The sequence below is a fragment of the Malania oleifera genome, chromosome 2 (genome assembly GCF_029873635.1).
Source record: "Malania oleifera isolate guangnan ecotype guangnan chromosome 2, ASM2987363v1, whole genome shotgun sequence".
NCBI lineage: Eukaryota > Viridiplantae > Streptophyta > Magnoliopsida > Santalales > Ximeniaceae > Malania > Malania oleifera.
The window spans coordinates 63,126,862-63,145,880 of NC_080418.1; positions in this window are offsets into that span (position 1 = coordinate 63,126,862).

The window sequence follows — 19,019 nt, forward strand, 5'->3', positions numbered from 1 at the left end:
CAATTTTCAGAGTTGTGATGTTTATTTTAAACGCCTTGAGATTCTGCAGAGCTTTAACCACTTGCATGTGCCTTTTCTTATTCAAAATTCCTTTATCCCTTCAAAATAATTCTTTAATTTTGATTATTTTTATTTTTTAAAATATTCTGATTACGTCCCTAAGTTGTGTAATTAGGTATTTACAATCATGCATTAGCGATTATATTTTTTAATTAAATGTCTAATTATGTTAAGTATTTTAATATTGAGCTCAATTTGTAATAATTGGAATGTTATTCGATAATTTATGGATATTTGTATTCTATTATTGCAAGACAATTTTTGAAAATTAAAATCGAAAATTAAAGTATACGTGGGTCATGCGTGAGCTCGAGTGTGAGAAGAAGCCGTGCAGTCTAAGAATTTTCAAAAGTCGAACCATGTAGGAATTTGGAAGAGCCACATGCATGAGAATGAAGTGTGTGTGCATGAAGCCTTGCTTGGAATCAAATGAGTCATGTGCATGTGTGTAAGCTGCAAGCCATGCGTGCAAAATAATATGGGTTTCAAAAGAAAAATAAAGGAAAAAAAATATTAAAAGCCATGGGGTGATTTCATGTATAGAGGGACAGTGAGCAAGTGTTAGAATTGGTGTATTCCCAAGAGGGGAGTGAATTGAAAATTTAAAACTCTCCTAGATTAAGTCAAAGGTCAATGTGATTTGGTAACTTATGATTTTTGTACACAATTTCAAATGTGCTGATAAATAAAATATATGGAACTTAAAGCATGCACATCATTCATACCATAACATATACGTTCGGTAAATATAAAGTGCGGAAATGTAAACAGACACACGATATGTTATCGGGGTTCGACCAACTATGCCTACGTCTCCGCCTCTAACTCGCAAGCCCGAGGATTCCACTAAAGGCTCACTTAAGGGTGGAGCGGCACCGATTACAATTAGGTCAATTAGCATAGGGCTGACCTCAACCTTAACAACTAAGTCAATTAGTGGGGCTGACCTCAATCTACACATCTTAACAGGATGACGCACCTAACTTTCCTAACCGGATTTAAACCAATCTGGGACTATTCCATAGGGCTAGTCTCCCTCTTCAGGCCCGTGCCTGGAAATATAACAGTATTTGCAATCAAATAATATCGGTACAGTGATTGTGCTTTTCGTGCAAAGCAGATATGTACTCAGATGCGCTCAGTCAGATACACCACAAGATGATTTAATATGTAAGTTCAGTGTGGTCTAATATTTCAACTCTCAAATGTATTTTCAATCAGTGTAGTGAGTACGTGAGAGTATCAACAAGTAATCTTTGTATCACAAGATATTCAATCAACAAATTCACACAAAGATGTCAAGCAAGTTTCAAATGTATCAGTCTAAGGGATATATCAATCACGTAAATAGTATATGACGTATGTGCTCGGTTTGCAAAAAATGTATAGTCTTTGTATTCAGCAAATGATATGTGAATAGATATTGCAACAAAGATCTATGTTACAAACACAAATATCTTCTCACATATATATCAATATAAATCACACAAGATATTTGAGTATGTTTTGAAAATGATTTTGCAACCTAAAGAGAAATGCAAGCTTCCTAAGATATTGCAATACAAATGCAATACTCAGAAGCTTAAACAAGTCTTCTTAGGATAGGCTTATGAACAAAGCCCCCTAAGAATACTCCGGTTTAGCTCTCGTTAAAGTTGAATCAATCAAATGCAAATAGGAGAGCAACCTGTAGCAAAGACTCAATCAACTTACAAAAGGTACGAGTAATAGGGGAAGGTAAGTATGAATGGTTTTAGTATGAAAATGAGTATTATAGGTTTTTGGATTTTCAAAAAATTTTCCCTAACCAAATCTACTAGTCTCTTCTATTAATCCCAAATGAGGGGGTATTTATAAATACCCCATGAAATATAACCGTTGGGGACTTATTGGAAATTATTAAGAAAGTTTAATGACATTTTAGCAAATTTAACCCTGTTTAAAATAATTTTAACCACGGTAAAAAATCAGGGCAACCTGAGAGGTCCGGTCGACCAGAAACCTTTTCGGTCAACCGAAGTTCATATGGGTCAGTCGACCGGGCCATTTTTGAACTGTTTGGTCGATCAACCAGGGGAAGGCAAATTTTTCAATTCACGCGGTTCAGTCGACCAGAGGAAAATGAACTGAACCTCTCAATTGATCAGATCGTTGGGATTTCTCCCAAGGACACTCGGTCGACCAGGTAGTTGGTATACAATTTTTGCTCGGTCTACCAGGTAGTCAAATGTTTGACTCCTAAAAGTTTCAGTCGATCGGGTGTTTTTGAACTAACCCGATTCGGTCGACTAAGGCAGAATGAACTGCCTTGACCAGTCGACCGAAAGTGCACAAAATGTGTATTTCAGTCCTATTTTGAATCACAAACACCCTAATTAAGTGCCTAACATTTATGAGTGCAAATGTGAGTGTCGTAGGGTCATTTTTCCTTTTGATGACACCGAAAAGATCCGATGTCGGTCGACCGAAAGGTAACCCTTAAGGTCTTTCTACAGTCACTTGCATTATGGGCTTATATATTTAATCATGCATCTGGGATGTGTGATTATTACATACAACAAGGCCTAATTACTATTACAGACCAATTTTGCAAATGAGATATATATATTACAATACTGAATATAAATTGGTCTTCAATCTTCATTTGCTCCATGTGCATGTGCATTATGATCTTGACAATTTAGGTTTCTATACAAAGCCTCAAACACCCATTAGACACACTGAGTATTTGTCATAATCAAAACTGGGCGTGACCTATAAGGTCAACAAGTAGGGCTTGAAAGATTAGGCTGTGTGTGAGTGAGAATTAAAAAAAAAAAAAAAAAAAAAGAATGGGTCGAGTCTTGATGTGACCCGGCCATGTAGCCGTGTGTGTGGGCGTTGGGTAGGGCTTTAAGAAGGGGGACTAGCTCTCTTTTATTTATTCCACCACCTCACTTCTCATTTGCTCCCTTTCCAACTCTTTGTCTAGCCCACTCTTCTGTCTCTTCCTTTCTTCTCAACTCTCTCTCTTTCCTTTTGTCTGCCTCTCCTCTCCCTTTTCATCCCTCTCTGTCTCTCCCCCTTAGCCTCCTTTCTCCTTCTTTCTTTCTTCCTTTTATTTTCTCTCAATCCTTCAAATCTCAGCCCTCTCTCCTCTCTTATCTCAGCCCCCTCTCCTCTCCTTTTCGTACCATCTTTCTTCCTCTGTCTTTCCTTCTCTCGGTCTCTCCCTATTTTCTCTCCTTCTCTTCTCTTAACTCTAAACTTTCTTTTCTCTCCACACTCACCTTTCTGCCCCTCTCCCTTTGTTTCCTCAAGTCTCTCATTCTCTATCTCAGCCTCTCTCTCTCCCTCACTACTTTGCCACAGCCGTTGCTGCTTTAATCTTCTATAACCAAAGAAACCCCACTGAGCTATTGTGGTGTTCGTAAAGGAGAACCCAAGAGGCCGTTGTTGCTTTCTGCCTTGTCTGCTGCCGTGGCAAGCTTCTCCCATGATAGAAAAAAAAAAAATCAAAAAACCTGAGGTTGTCGTTGCTGCTGCAGAAGGAGGAACCCGATGCTATGCAAACACTCCTCCAACACTCTTGGCCTACTTTACTTCTCTTTCTCTCTCTCTCTCTCTCTCTCTCTCTCTCTCTCTCTCTCTCTCTCTCTCTCTTTCACTCTCTCTTAGATTTGGTGTATTCCCAAGAGGGGGGTGAATTGGAAATTTAAAATTTTCTCATAGGTTAAATCAGAAATCAATATAATTTAGCTACCTAGGGTCTTTCTATACGATCCCAAATGCGCAAGTAGATATAATGTACGAAAATTTAAATTATGCGCATCATTCACACCATAACATACACGTGTGGTGAATATAAAGTACAAAAATATAAACAAACACACGATATGTTATCGGGGTTTGGCTAACTGTGCCTACGACCCCGCCTCTAACTCGCAAGCCTAAGGATTCCACTAACGGCTCACTTAAGGGTGGAGCAGCACCAATTACAACCAAGTCAATTAGCATAGGGCTGACCTTAACTAACACGCCTTATTAGGATGGTGCACCTAACTTTCTTAACTGGGTTTAAGCCAATCTAGGACTATTTCAAAAGAGCTAGTCTCCCTCTTCAGGTCTGTGCTTAGAAATACAACAGATTTGCAATTAAATAAAATTGTACAGTGATTATGCTTTCAAGTAAAACATATGTTAACCCAGATACGTTCAGTCACATGCACCACAATATGATTTAATATGTAAGCTCAGTGTGGTCTAATGTTTCAACTCTCAAATATATTTGCTATCAATGTAATGAGTGTGTGAGAGTGTCAACAAGCAATCTTTGTATCATAAGATATTTAGTCAAGGTGTTCACACAAAGATATCAAGAAAGTCTCAAGTATATTAATCAGTATGATATCTCAGTCACGTAGATCAGATAAATTATATGCTTGGTTTGCAAAAGATATATAATCTTTGTATTTTGCAAATAATATGTGAGTTAATGAATATTGCAACAAAGATCAATATCACATAAACAAATATCTTCTCAAGAAAATATGTTCAAATAAATCAACCAAGATATTTGAAGATGTTTTTGAAAATATTTCTACAACCCAAAAACAAATACAAGCTTTCTAAGATATTGCAATATAAATGCAATACTTAGAAGCTTAATGCAAGTCTTTTTAGGATAGACTTATGAGCAAAGCCTCCTAAGAATACTAAGGTTTAGCTCTTGTAAAAATCAATTCAATAAAACACGAATAGGAGAGCAAACATATTTAAACAAACATTCAATCAACTTACAAAGATTTTAAGCAATGGAAGAGGGTAAGTATGAGTGATTGAAGTATAAAAATGAGTAGTAGGTTTTTTGAATTTGAGAGAGAATTTATAAATCAAGTAGGCTAATCAAGTTACTAATTTTCCTAAATGAAGGGGTATTTATAGACACCCCAAGAATTATAACCGTTGGGGACAAGGTTGGGATTATTAGAAAAGATTAATAATGTTTTTATTATTTTAACCCTCTTTTAAAAAATTAACCACAGTAAAAAATTCAGGGCAACCCGAGAGACCCGGTCGACCAGAAACTTTTCAGTCAACCGAAGTTCATATGTCTTGGTCGACCGGCCTATTTTTGAACTTGGGACTTAGTCGACTGGACGTACATGTTCGAGGTGATTTTTCAGTTTTACTGAGGTTTGGTTGACCAGGATGATTTGAACTAGGTGATTCGGTCGACCAGACCGTTGGGATTTCTCTCGAGGACCCTTGATCAACCAGACAGTTGGAATACAATTTGGACTCGGTCGACTAGGTAGTCAAATGTTTAATTCCAAGGAGGTTCGGTCGACCGGGGGCCAATTGAACTGTACAGTTCGGTCGACTGGGGCGAGGTCAATTTGTTGACCCAGACCAGATTCGATTGACCAAGGTCGAATGAACTGCATGGGCCGGTCAACCGAAAGTGCACAAAGTGTGCATTTCGGTCTTATTTTGATTCACAAGCACCCTATTCAATGTGCCTAACATATGTGAGTGCAAGAGTGAGTGTCTTAGGTCTTTTCTAGGTCCAATTTTAGTTATGATTCATTTTTGGTCTAAGTTTACCTATTAGACCATACATGTGATGTGTGTGATGATTATTACAGGTAAAGTCCTAATTACTATTACAAACTAATTATACAACTGAATATGTATTACAATTATAAACATGAATTGGTCTTCAAGTTTTATTTGCTTTACATGCATCTTGATCTTTACAAATTTAGGTTTCCGCACAAAGTCTCAAACACTCATTAGATACAATGAGTATTTGTCATAATCAAAGTCGGGTGTGACCTAAAAAGTCAACACTCTCTCTCTCTCTCTCTCCCCTTTACTTTTATTTACATGTTTTGTTTCATGTTAATTTTTTTTTAAAGTCCCGCAGAACCTTTGCTTTGTTTTGTTTTTTTATTTTTTTAATATCCCTTTGAATATTGTTGGAACTTTGTCACTTATTATTCCAAGGTTATTTTGATTATCTTTTTGGAGCTTTTTATTAATTCAAGGTTTAGTTATTTTCTTTTAAAATTTTGTTTGAGTTTAATTCTTGTTAAGGTTAGTTTAAAATTCTTAGTTTGAGTTTATTCGTATTACCAAGTTTAGTCTTTTATTATTGATGGAGTGGAATATTCTTTGAATTTATTATTAAAGTAAGTTTATTTAGTTGAACTTTGTTTATTATTTAGTTAGCTTGCTTTTATTTAGTTGAGATATTGCAGAATTCATCTATTTTGTTCAAGTTATCATTGTGTTAAGTTGGATATCTATTTTTACGTCACTGATGAAGTTAATTTTAGTTTATCTTCGTTTCATTAGTGAGTTGTTGGTTGTTTTTTTTTTTTTTTTTGCATGTTTAATTTTTAGTTAGAGTTTAAATTTCATTGCAAAATCTTAAAAATTCCCAGAAACTGAATCTAAACTGTGTTTAATAATTTGTCTTTTCTTGATTTCTTTTAGAATTACATAAAATTTTGAATTAAACCGTATTCCCTAAGGAGACGATCTGCCCCTTGAGCTAATTATTACATAACTGAATTCCTATACTTGGGATAACTTCCGAAGCTCATTTTTCGTGTGAGTCATGTTTTTGTCGCCTTTGCCGGGGAGTGCTAGATTTAATTTCAAATTTTTTTTTCCAAATATTTTTTATTATTTTTAATTAAAAAAATAAAAATAAAATAGAATAAAAAAGCAAAAAAATTTAAAAAAAATTGAAAATTTTAAAATTTTGATCATGCTTGTTTGCCGTTGTGTTGGTGAATTTCTACTATTTGCATTAATTTTTGATGCCTTGGATCTGAGATCTTTCGAATACACTGTCTAAAATCTCACTTAGCACTAGTAGTGACACATAGAACACAAAATTTGATTGTTCTCCTATTACTTTTACAAGTGATTCTGAAATTGATTTGAGTGATCTATTTGAAGAAATTTTTGAGGGAGTTATAGCTACACCTGCACCACGTACACTTCAAGATTTTCTACTGTCTACACACACTTCTACACCTTCTTGCATTGTTTAACCACAAGACGTACTGAACTTCACAATTAAGCATGGTATGTTATGTATGATACCCTAGTTTCATGGAATGGACTCTCAGAGTCCATATCAACATTTGATAGATTTTGAGTTAGTCTGTAGCACTTTCATTAATAGGACTGGAACTAATGAGTATGTCAAACTTCGCTTATTTTCTTTTTCTTCAAAAGATAAGGCAAAAATCTGATTTAACTCTCTGAGACCTAACTCTATTACTACTTGGGCTGAAATGCAGCGTGAGTTCTTACACAAGTTCTTTCCTTTTTAGAGAACATAGTACCTGGAGGAGCAGATCAGTCAGTTCATGCAAAAAGGTGACGAAACCTTCAAAACTTGTTGGGAGAGGTTCAAGGATCTGGTGAATATATGTCCATATCACGAATTTGAAGCTTGGAGGTTGGTAAATTATTTCTATATTGCTTTTACCCCTAAATGTAAACGGTTTGTCCAGACTATGTGCAATGGGGATTTCTTCAGCAAGGAACTAGACGAGACTCTATCATTCTTTGATTACTTAGCTGAAAGTGTTCAATAATGGAACACACGATATGATTGAGCACCAATGATGGCACTACCTCTCAGAGCAATCGATGGTGGAGGTAGATACGAGGTCAAAGAGGAAACTAATTTACGGGCTCTTGTTGCTACTTTGTCTAAAAAATAGAGGTTATGGAGTCAAAGAAAGTGAAAGCTATGAAATCGGTGGAGGATTATCCTCTTCTACTAGTATTACAGGACTTCTACTAGTATTATAGGAGAGTGGATCTGATTAGATGCAATCAGCAAATTGGGTCAACAAATCTCAAAATCAACCATTCTCGAACACTTATAATCAGGGATGGAGGAATCACCCGAACTTCTTATGGAGGAATGATCAGTCTGGTTTATCTTTCTCATAGTTTCAGAAACTTGCTCAATCTTATGCACCACCTTCGTAGCCGCTGTATCATCAAGTTGCAGCTCCTCAACAGCAGTATCAGCCACAATAGATCTCTCAGAGCTATGCACCTCCAGGATTTCAACCTAATTTAGCTCCAATTCCATCAAAGAAATCTTCCAATGATAGCATGACGCAGATGGCGAATATGTTTCAACAATTCATACATATTTACCTCACGACCAACTGTAAGAATACTCAAGCCATCAATGAATTGAGTGAAACTATTAATAATATAAGTACATAATTGAATACCTTAGAAAAAAGGAAATTTCCAGAACAACCTCAGCCTAATCCCCAGGCATATCGACAACAATAGTAACCAATGCATACTATTTTAGGGGATTTTATTGAAATGGCGAAGGATGTTATTACCTTGAGGAGCGAAAAAGAAGTTTACCATCCTGAGATACCCATTGATCAACAAATAGTTGCCCCAACACTTGACGTTGCAATTGAGACAGATGAAGCAAAAGAAAAATCAAATGAAGCAAGCTCAGATTCAAATCCTTAGAGGTTGGTAGTTGGTCAGAAGAACAAATACCACAATGAAATTCAAGAAATCTTCAAGCAAGTGAAGATCAACATTCCACTTTTGGAAGCCTTACGACAAGTTCATGTGTATGCAAAATTTCTGAAGGATCAGTGCATAGTGAAAAAGAAATTAAGCGTAAAGAAGAATATTTTCTTGACTGAGCAAATTAGTGCATTGATATTGAGTCAGACTCTTTAGAAGCTCAAAGATCCTTGTTCTCCCACTATTTCTATTATGATTGGTAAATCTCCTATCGGTAGAGTTTTACTTGATTTGGGGAGTAGTGTGAACTTACTCCCATTTTCAATATATGAGCAGTTGGGTTTAGGTGAGCTGAAAAAAGCACCAATGATGCTATAGTTGGCATATAGATCATTAAAAGCTCCATGAGGCATTATTGAATATGTATTAGTACAAGTTGACAAATTTTCTTACCCAGTGGACTTTGTAGTTTTGGATATGCAGCAGCCTACCTCCAACATCTGTTAGGCACCTGTTATTCTTGGGTGACCATTCCTTGCTACCTCCAATGCATTGATCAATTGTCAAAGTGGAATACTGAAGCTCACATTTGGAAATATGACATTGGAGATAAACATGTTTAATGATCACAAGATGCCGGCTGGGTGTGATGATTCAGAGGTATATGCAGTTGATATGGTAGATGAATTGGATATTTCAGAGCTATTGTCGGCATTTGATTTTGATGGTGCATTTGAGAGTGAATCTCCCGAGTAGCCTGAGATATTTGATGAAAAGGTTCCCTTGATTAGAGAGTTGTTAGAATCAGAGGGGCAATCCACAAAGATAGATGTAATACCAGTTCGTGATGCGCAATGGAGACTGAACCCAACCATGACGAAGGTGGTAAATAAAGAAGTGCGGAAAATGTTAGATACTGACATCATCTATCCTATCATCGACATGTTATGCACCCCTTGGTTTGATAATATTGTGAACTACCTTGTCACCGATCGAACGCCGGAACATGGGGTAATGCAGGATAAGTGTAAGTTCTTTGTAGAGATCAAGATCATACTTGAGAATATGGGTTGTCCTAATTGAAAATCCTGGTTAGGTAAATTGGTTGATGCAATCTGGGCCTACAGAAGTGCTTTCAAGACAAATTTAGGGATGTCTCCCTATAGGTTAGTTTATTGTAAGGTATGTCATTTACCCATTAAGATTCAGTATCATGCATTGTGGGTTATAAAACAACTTAACTTTTCACTTGATGATGCCAAAGGCTTGAGAAAGTTGCAAGTGTGTGAGCTTCAAGAATCTAAGAGGAAAGTTTATGACAGTGCTCGCTTAGCGAAGAAGCGGATGAAGTTGCTACATGATAATAAAATCAAGGATAAGCAACTTTTCCTAAATCAGCAAGATCTTCTCTACGACTCTGGATTACATCAGTTTCTCGGGAAACTAAGGTCCCAATGGGGTGGTTCGTACATCATTGAACACACTCATTCCCACGGCATAGTAGAAATTGTGGATCCAACGAATGGTAACAACTTTATGGTCAATGGACAGCGGCTCAAACCTCTCATGACTCCCTTCGATTCAAATGAAGAGGTCGTGCTTCTGCAACACCTTAGGGGAGTTTTCTGACCTTTCTTTCTTACCACTTTTTTTTTTTATTTTTTTTTATTTGCTCCTTTATTTGCATTTTTTTTTTCTGTCGCATTAGTTGGTAGTGATTTTATGTGTTCTTTCTATTAGCTTGTTTCGCCCACGTACAATTTTCTTATTTCCCATATGCTTTCGCATTGAGGACAACGTTCCACTTTAGTTGGGGGGGGGGGGGGCGTGAGAATTTTCGTGTGACATTGTGCACGTCCACTTGTTGAGTTCTGTTTTAGATAAAAAAAAAAAATTGAAAAGGTATTGAGAATGGATGATTATGTCATGATTAACACTGACTTATACCCTTCACACACTTGCATATAACTTAGGAATTACACACTCGAGTTATTTATGTGTAGTTTCTCCTCATATGGTTTATCTAGGAATTGCAACTCCATGAAGGTTGACTGGTAGTTCATTTGTATTAATCTGATTATATAAACTCTTGTATTTACATGGTATCTTATGGGACTGAAAATACACATTCATGTGACTTGTAGCACTTAGGGTTCCTTGTGAGCACTGAGAGAGCGCCCGAGGCGACTATGACACCTTTTGAGGTATTGCTGAGCCATTTATCATTCTTTTGAGCTTTTGATGTCAGCTCGGAGTTCATGAAACTCAACTTTCCCTTTTTTTTTTTTTAGATACTTTTTGTACGCTAGTCTCTGTTTTTAACTTGCTAGCCTAGAGGTGACATCTAGTGGGGATATAGAAACCTAGGTCTTGTAGCCTACTAAAGATGTGAAGGCTGAGCCACCCCTAGAAATAGACTTAATTCATGGACAACTATTCGAGCTTAAGTCACATGGGTGGTATGAAGATAATAAAAGAAGTTTAATGATTGTTCTAATTGACCATGAAAAGAAAGAAATTAAAGAATGAGTAGAAGAAAGAATAAGAGAAATAGAAATGCAAAAGAACGGGGTGAAAAATTAATACCTGCTCCAAACAAATACAACAAAAAGTGAGGGACACGACATATGTTCTCCATATATGAAGACTCTTCAACTACCTAATGCCTTAGATTTATTCACGCTTGATTTGTGAATAAGTTGATCTAAGGTGGTCTTGATTAGATATGGCGAGTAGGTGAGAATATGTTAGGATGAAGGACCCGACACCTCACAAATAGGTTAGATCTTTTTCAGACTAGTCCACTTCATACATTTAACGTCTGTTCCTTACAATATACGAGATGTTTGATTGCGACACTCCTCACATATGACGAGTGAACCCATCTTTTTTGAGTATTTTTTAGGGTATACCAGTTAGGTCGAGTCAAAACGACCGTTCTTTAGGTGTCCACTGGGATTCTGGGTGTAACGAGTCCTACACATTACAAATATCTCGAGATTTCGCCTATTTATACTCAAATTTATATGGCTTCATTAACTCTGAATTGTAATTCCTGGTTAATTTTATGTGAGTATATTGTTCTTAACGACTATGTAATAATGAAACTTGCATGAATGACTTACTTTAGAATTGCGTGAATTGTATTAGCTTGTGTGTAATATGATTATATTCTTGTATGTAAAATGGTATGGTTGTGTCGCATGTGCATTCATTTTCATGTCTGTTGAAATTAGTGTTTGTGGGTACCGCCCTGGATTTCATTCATGTTATTTACTAGAGACTAGCAAAACGTTAGTTGGAATGTGTAATTACGTGCCTAAATTGCGTAATTAGGCATTTAAAATCATGCATTAACAATTATATTTTTTATTAAATGCCTAATTATGTTTAATATTTTAATATTTAGCTTAATTTTTAATAATTGGAATTTTATTCAATAATTTATGAATATTTGTATTCTATTATTGCTGGATAATTTTGAAAATTAAAATCGAAAATTAAAGTGTAAGTGGGTCATACGTGAGCTCGAGTCAGAGAAGAAGCCGTGCAGTCTAATAATTTTCAGAAGTCAAGTCACGTAGGAATTTGGAAAAACCCCATGCACGAGAATGAAGCGCATGTGCATAAAGCCTTGCGTGGAACCAAATGAGTGGTGTGCATGTGTGTAAGCTGCAAGCCATGCATGCAAATTACGGGGGTTTCAAAAGAAAAAAAAAAAAAAAAAAAATTTAAAATCCAAGGGGTGATTCCATGCATAAAGGGACCATGAGCAGGGCATGAAAGATTGGGCTATGTGTGTGAGTGAGAATAAACAAAAAAAAAGAGTTGGTCGGGTCTTGATGTGACCCGGCCATGCAGCTGTGTGTGTGTGTGCTAGGTAGGGCTTCAAGAAGGGGGGCTTGCTTTCTTTAATTATTCTAGCGCCTCCTTTCTCATTTGCTCCCTCTCTAACTCTCTATCTCACCCCCTCTTCTATCTCTTCCTCTTTTTTTAACTCTCTCTTTCCTTTTCTCTGCCTCTTTTCTCCCTTTTCATCCCTCTCTATCTCTCCCTATCGGCCTCCTCTCTCCTTTTTTTCTTCTCTTTTATTTTCTCTCAATCCTTCAAATCTCAACCCTCTCTCCTCTCTTATCTCAGCCCCCTCTCCTCTCATTTTCGCCCCTTCTCTCTGCCTCCTTTCCCTTTCTATGTCTTTCCTTCTTTCGGTCTCTCCCTCTTTTCTCTCCTCCTCTTCTCTCAACTCTCAATACTCAGCTTTCTGCCCCTCTCCTTTTCTTTCCTCAACGCTCTCCTTCTCTATCTTAGTCTCTACTCTCCCCCTCTCTACTTTGCCATAGCCGCTAGCACTTTAATCTGCTGCAACCCGAGAAGCCCCACTGTCAAGCTATTGTGCTGTGCATGAAGGAGAACCCGAGACGCTATTGCTGCTCTCTACCTTGCCTACTGCCACGACCAGCTTCTCCCATAACAGGAAAAAAATAAAAAATAAAAAATAAAAACCAGAGAACCGAAGGCTGTTGTTGCTGCTGCTAAAGTAGGAACACGACGCAGTTCGGACACTTCTCCAACATTCACGACTTGCTTTACTTCTCTCTGTCTCTCTGTCTGTCTGTCTGTCTCTCTCTCTCTCTCTCTCTCTCTCTCTCTCTCTCTCTCTGTCTCCTTTACTTTAATTTACATGCTTTGTTTCATGTTAAATTTTTTTTTTAAAAATCCTGTAGAAGCTTTGCTCTGTTTTGTTTTTTTAATTTTTTAATTTTCCTTTGAATATTGTTGGAACTTTGTCACTTAATATTTTGAGGTTATTTTGATTATCTTTTCGAGCTTTATATTAATTCAAGGTTTAGTTATTTTCATTCAAAATTTTGTCTGAGTTTAATTCTTGTTAGGGTTAGTTTAAAATTTTTAGTTTCAGTTTATTCTTATTACCAAGTTTAGTCTTTTATTATTGATAGAGCGGAATCTTGTTTGAGTTTATTATTAAAGTTAGTTTGTTTAGTTGAACTTTATTTATTATTTAGTTAGTTTGCTTTTATTTAGTTGAGATATTACAAAATTTATCTATTTTGTTCAAGTTATCATTATGCTAAGTTGGATATCTATTTTTACGTCGTTGATGAAATTAATTTTAGTTTATCTTGGTTTGATTAGTGAGTTGTTGGTTGTTTTTTTTTTTTTTTGCATGTTTAATTTTTAGTTAGAGTTTAAATTTCATTGCAAAATCTAAAAAAATTCCTAGAAATTGAATCTAAACTGTGTTCATTAATTTGTCTTTTCTTAATTTCTATTGGAATTACAGAAAAATTGGAATTAAACTGGATTCCCTGAGGAGACGATCTAACATTTAGGCTAATTATTACATGACTGAACTCCTATACTTGGAATAACTTCCAAGCTGCTCATTTTTCGAGTGAGTCATATTCTTAATTGTCTTTGTTCTTATTCTTTACTTTCCATTAAAAGTTGTGGCTTAGGATTCCATTGGAGAAGTATGATGATGATAATGTGGGTTGGATCGTTTGGTAAGTGATGCTCCTCCAGTAGTTGTTGGATGTCAAATAACGTATTTTTTCATACAAGATGTTACATACACATGCATTCATAGTTCATATACAGCTACACCAACATGAACATGGGTACGCATGTGTACAAGTGTGTGTATCCTTGTTTATCTCCCCCCCATTCTCTATCTCAGTTTCCTTACAAGTGATTATTGGATAATGGGCATAAAATGAACTTTTGTTGTCACATTAGTTTGGAACTTGTAATCATTATATTATTAGCCAATAGCTATTTTTTTTTCAAAGTACATCTGGCCAAGAGATATTTCCTTTAAAGTGTAAAAAAAATCTGACTTTTGTCAAAAGATTGGACTGAATTGTCCTTGCAGAATGAATAATTTTGAGACTTTATCACTACACAATGGCAAAGGATGGATTTATCTAATTTTAACAACAATCATATTAAATGTTTTCAAATGATAAAAGGAATATTATATGGATTCTTGAAAATTGGCATTCACATATATGTTGCTCTTTATTGTGTTTTCTATTTCTTCATAAATCCTTTTGTTTTCTTCTTAAGAATGGACAAAGTGATTATTGGGAGTAGTGGAATTCATTTTGTCTTCTATGTGAACATCACAGTTACCTTTGTGTTGCCCTTGATATTTTTTGAGTTGCATGAATTTGTGAATGACTGAATTAATGTTTGGAGGCTATTCTTATTTTAATTTTGTTCTTAGCTGCACTAAAATTATTAGAGTACATATTCATTTATAATTCCTTGTTCTTCAGTACTTCATTACCTTCAGCAAACTCACTTGGGCACTGGGTTGGAGAGTGTCAGAGCAACTATTATTCATAGCGATGTAATTTTTTATGGCAGTAGCTTTTAACGGTTATATGTGTCACTGTGCTTTTTCAAATTGTGTTAACTTTACTGTAATCTAAATAGGGGGGTGAATTGGTATTTTAAAATTGAATCCCCTAGGTCAATCCATTAGTAGCATTATTACACAAACCTAAGGCCAATACAGTGCGTATAAAATAAATCAGTATATATATTCAAGGGAAATTAAATAGCACAAGTAATTTAATTAGGCATGCACAATAAAGCAGTAAATAGAGATGACACCAAAAATGTTATCGAGGTTCGGAAAATTGCCTACATCCCCACCTTGACTCACAAGCACAATTATTACACTATACGGGTGGAGCGACACCTAAATACAACAAGGTCAATTAGTACAAGGCTAACCTCAACCTACTCAACCAATCCTTCCGGGCTGGATTACTGCCACCTCTGGCCATGCCTGGAATACAACTGTATTTCAATATAAATCGGGCAGAGTGATTGTGCTTCTTAATCAAGCAAATATGTGTTGTTGACTCTATGAGTCTGATCTCGTTTTGATTATAACAAAACCAATGTTTCTCACCTATGTACTGAGCTTCTTGAACAGGTTTATCCGTAGCATGCACTGTTGGTAGGAACTCAAGCAAGTCATACGGTCTATGAAGATCAAGCTTCATTTATGGTGTCTGAAGAATCGAAAAGAACGAAGACCTATTTTTTATTGTATTTGCATTCCTTTTTAATTGGTCTGTAATAATTTATATGGTCTGTAATAATGCATCTACATGCATGATAGGATTTAATGCTTAACAAGACCATAGGGACCAAATGACCTTAGGGCACCCTTCGGTCGACCGAAGATCATCGACCGACGGTAGGTTGTTGAGCGTACTTGAAAAAACCTTAGGTCCCAACACATATGCACTATTAAGTCCCCATATCACTTACATAATTAGGGGAATTAATTGAAGCAAAAATTTGACATAATTGAAGATCTTAAGAGAGGTGGGATGACCAAACCTGTGGTGTTCAAAATGCCTCGGGCACCCAAATCGTGGACAAGTCAACATTTTAACTTGGCTTCGGGTGACCGAACCTAAAATGAACCTATCTTTCACGGGCGACCGAATCCCTGACCTGACAACTTTTCACCAACTTGGGTGTCCGAACCTTCAAGTTCAAAAAGCCCTCGGGCAATCGAACTTGCTAGTTTGTTTAACTGAACTTGTATCTAGGCACCCGAATCGCGGACAGAAAAATTTTGTCTTTCATTCAGCCGACCGACCCTCAATTTAGGCACTCGAACCTTTAAAAAGTGAAATTTTGAGTGTGTTTATTCGGACACCTGAACCTTAGACCGGGCACCTGAATCTCGCGGGGTAAATTATTACTAAAAATTAAAAGGGGTAAACTGGGTTAATTTTAGTAAACCTGTTTTAAACAATTTTAATTATACCCATTTAGTCCCAAATGGTCATAATTTTGCCATTGCCTATATATATCCTCTCATTTGCAAAATTATGAGCTGATTAGCAAGATCATTAAGTAAAAATTTTCTCAAACTTTCAAAATCTCATTTAGTCCATATTACTTCCATACACTCTATTTTGCTATTCCCTTGATAAATCAAGTTCCCAAGAGTGGTATTGAGTGTTCTACATTGCTAAAACTCTCCTTACTTGTTGATTGATTAATTTTCATTGAGAGTTCTTAATTAGGGTTTTTCCCCCGATTTAAACAATAAATCTTTCAGTGGGAATACCTTTATAGCTAGTGAGTCTTTGCATCTTGATTGCAAGACTCATCAAGCTTGTGGATTTTGATTTGCAAAAATATTATTTTACACAAGCTTGCATATTATCCTTGATATTGTTTTTGCTAGCTTCAATCCAAAATATCTATTGTGCTTTACCTTTAGAATATCCTTGAGATATTTGATTTGGATTGTGTTAAACTTCCTTTGATCATTTGTGTGTTGAATATCTTATCTTGAATCAAAGGTTGAACTCTCACATATACATTCACTCACACATCTTAGAGAGTATACATATTGAATCTCACTTGAGCATTAAATTTATATCATCTGTGAGTGCATATTTGTTTGTATTGTATTTTGGTACATATATGTTTTACATGAAAGTATAATCACTGTACCGGTTTTATTGTGAGCTTACTGTTGTATTTCCAAGCATGGCCTAAGGGAGTGGTAACCCAGCCCAATAAGGATTGTGTAGGTTGAGGTTAGCCCTGTGTTAATTGACCTGGTTGTAAAGGTTGAGGTCAGCCCTATGTTAATTGACCTGGGTTGTTTAGGTGCCGCTTCACCTGTTAAGTGGGCCTATAGTGGTAATCTTTGTGCTTGTTAGCCAAGGCAGGGACGTAGGCAATTTGGCCGAACCTCGATAACATATTGCGTGTACTATTTACTTTTCGGCACTTTACTTTTATTGCACATGTATGTTTATTTGTTAATCGCATAGACTGACCCTAGGTTGTGTAATACTGTTGTTAAACCAATTGACCTAGGTGATAAATTTTAAATACCCAATTCACCCCCCTCCCCTTGGGATTGCACCAAAGCTAATATGTGCCAATGACAATCAATCATACGCACATCAACAATATAGGAATTGTAAGCTCGGTGATGTGATTATGTGCAAACAACACTTAGTAATGTATAATCTCAAATATGCACAAGAGTGTTCAAACAAGCTATTCTTTGAAACAAGATATAATAAATCTCAATATTAGATTAGGGTGTCAAAAAGCTGGTAATAATATTCAAATAACCTCAAAAGTATTTTCCTCGATGTAATAAGCACAAGAGTTGTTTGAAATCGAGCTTGTAAAACGCTTTGCACACAAAAGCTATTGCTTAAGGGATCTTGTAATAACAATGCATAGACCCTTAAGCTAATGAGTTTTCCCACACTTGATTTATCAAGTTAAATCCGTGGGAAAATTCTTGCTTAACTCTCAAAATCAAATACAATCGACAACAATACAAATGAGAGTTTTAAGCAATATAAAAGGGAGCACTAGCATATTAGGAACTCTCACAATACTTGGATGATCAAAGAAATGAGTGTATGAGAGCATTTGGAAGTAGTATAAGCAAAATAGGCTTTGTAAATTTGAGAGAGTCTTTTGCTAATGATATTACTAATCAACCCTTAATCAAGAAAAATGAATGAGTATATATAGACAAAAGGGGAAAATTAGTCGTTGGGGACATGCTAATAATTTTCAAAATTGTTTTAATTATGTTTAAAACATTAACCACTCATTTAACCTTAATTACCAGCGCTAAAATTAAGCTAGCCCGAGACTTTCGATTGATCGAGCCCAAGGTTCGGTCGCCCGAACAGACACAATGGAAAAAGCAAGTTGTCCATGTTCGGGTGCCCGAATTTATATTTAGGTGGTTGAACCAAGCAAATTTCCAAACCGCCCAAGGTTCGGTTGCCTATTCCTCAATTCAGTAGCTCGAAGCTATTTTGAACGTAAATGTTCGGCAGCCCAAACTGTTGGGAAAAGTTCGAATAAGATTTCAGTTGACCGAGGACGATGTGCTCTTTTGAGTTTGGTCGCCCGAAGTTCAAGTCAACATGTTGACTTTTCCATGGCTCGGTCGACTAAGGCAAATATACTTGCCAAGTTTGGTTGCCCAAAACCTCATGGTTTTTGGGCAAAGGTTCTATATTCATGTGCACTCAAGTGTCGGGAACTAAAGGTCATTCTAGGGTCGTTTGAGCTTACAATTACCTATATGCATGACATGCCCAAATTATTTCAGACTCAATTGAAAATAAATTAATGCGCACTCTATAATATTACAACAAATGATATATATGCTGGGTCTTCATAATTCTTCAAGTTGCTGCATGCTATCAATGTGATTTAGTTAGTATGATCCTGCACACAGACTTAAAAGTCATCAAGTATAAAGAGTATTTGTCATTATCAAAACCATGAATGACCTATAAGGTCAACATTCCCCCCCTTTGTGATGATGAAAAATACACCATGCAAAAATGGGTACAGTTAAGATAGACTCCCCCTGAGTTTATGCATAAAGGGAA